Below are 1,539 nucleotides of genomic sequence, written 5' to 3'. Positions count from 1 at the left end.
ACAGCTGGGCGGAAAATGCAGCCGCGTGTGGGTGCCGCGAAGTCCAAGTCGTCTCGCGATTGGATCTGAAGGTAACATGGCATGCGTGACGTCAATGACAACCGGAGCGGGCGAACCGAGTAAGAGCGATCCGGATTTTACCGGGAACAAAGGCAGCATCGAAGAAGATATGTTCCTTACGTACGAGAGTTAAAGAGCGCCTTGCGCACCACAGCCACGCCTGGCCTGCGTGATGCGCGCCGTTTTCCGTAACAGACCACATGGGGTGCCTTTGCGTGCGCTCGAGTTGCGGGAATCTCGCAAACACGTTCACTCGACAGCGAAGCTGCATACTGCCAGCGCTCAATTGTAATATTCTGCCTGCCGATGTAAAACGCTTTGCAAAGAAACCAAATTTTTCGAGAATGCTCCGCAACTCTCAATCTAACGTTGATACTTACTAAAAGTAGTACTAAAATTCGACCAAACTCAATCAACAGAAAAATACGACATTGACAAAGACATTGTACCTGTGTGTTGGCGCTCTAACGAGAATGGACCTGTCATTGCACTGTGGGTTGTCAGCAGTTGTTGCGAAAGTTGGTTCACCTTGTTATATGTTCCCTGCGACTGCCCATTTCAATATCACGGCTTATGCTACCAAATGTGGCGTCGTTAGTTGCCGAGGGGACAAAGAAATGCACAATGACAAAAGATCGAAAGAAAATGCAACACATGATGCCCTCCACTACGGTGATCCCGGACTATGAGGCGCGCCGTAGTGGACGGATTCGGAATAATTTCAGCAACCTGTGGATCTTGAACACCCACCGATATCTTGGCACACGGACATTTTCGCTTTTCGCCAACTTGCTCTTAAATTCGGCGAGAAGTATTCTGTCACACATCAGCTACCATTTATTGCCATTGCACTCCCGAGAGTCGACGTCACAGCGATCCACGTGCGAACCTAGATATCCCTTGCACCGTTTCATCGGGCCATCCTCCTAAAAGTGTGAAATATTCTGGATGAATGACCCCGATAACCTAAACCCATACTAACTCCCACATATAAGTAAGGTGAAGTGGAATGCCTATTTAGACACGAGAGAAAAAAGTGTGAAACGAACCGAACGTGCACATGCAGTACCACACACACTAAACACCCAGTTCATTATTTCCGTGCATAAACACTACTACTCTATGAGCCCCTAAAAATAAACGGAAAAACACAGTTACCGTAACACGCAGACATCTTCCCACCGTTCACTCGTCATGCGGAAATTCGATTTGTTTGAGACACAAATATTGACGCAAGGCACGCACATCACCCGCACCCAATAACTTCTCAAGCTGGTATGACCTCCCGAGTGAGCAAGCCACGCCTTTGACGAGAAGATCGGTTTTCATAAAGATCGGACTACGTTTGCAGTCACGGCACTGTACGCCAAAAAGCTCGTCAGTAGAACTGGCGACATAATTCTCGTATTCCCGATGCTCATCGTTTATACATCTCGCGGTGTGGCCGATTTATAGAGGCAGTTTGTAAAGCACTCCAAC

The sequence above is a fragment of the Haemaphysalis longicornis genome, unplaced genomic scaffold, assembly GCF_048455015.1.
Source record: "Haemaphysalis longicornis isolate Haplotype H1 unplaced genomic scaffold, Haemaphysalis longicornis Haplotype H1 scaffold_14, whole genome shotgun sequence".
Classification (NCBI taxonomy): domain Eukaryota; kingdom Metazoa; phylum Arthropoda; class Arachnida; order Ixodida; family Ixodidae; genus Haemaphysalis; species Haemaphysalis longicornis.
The sequence above is the reverse complement of the archived record's forward strand: the minus strand, read 5'-3'. Positions refer to the sequence as shown.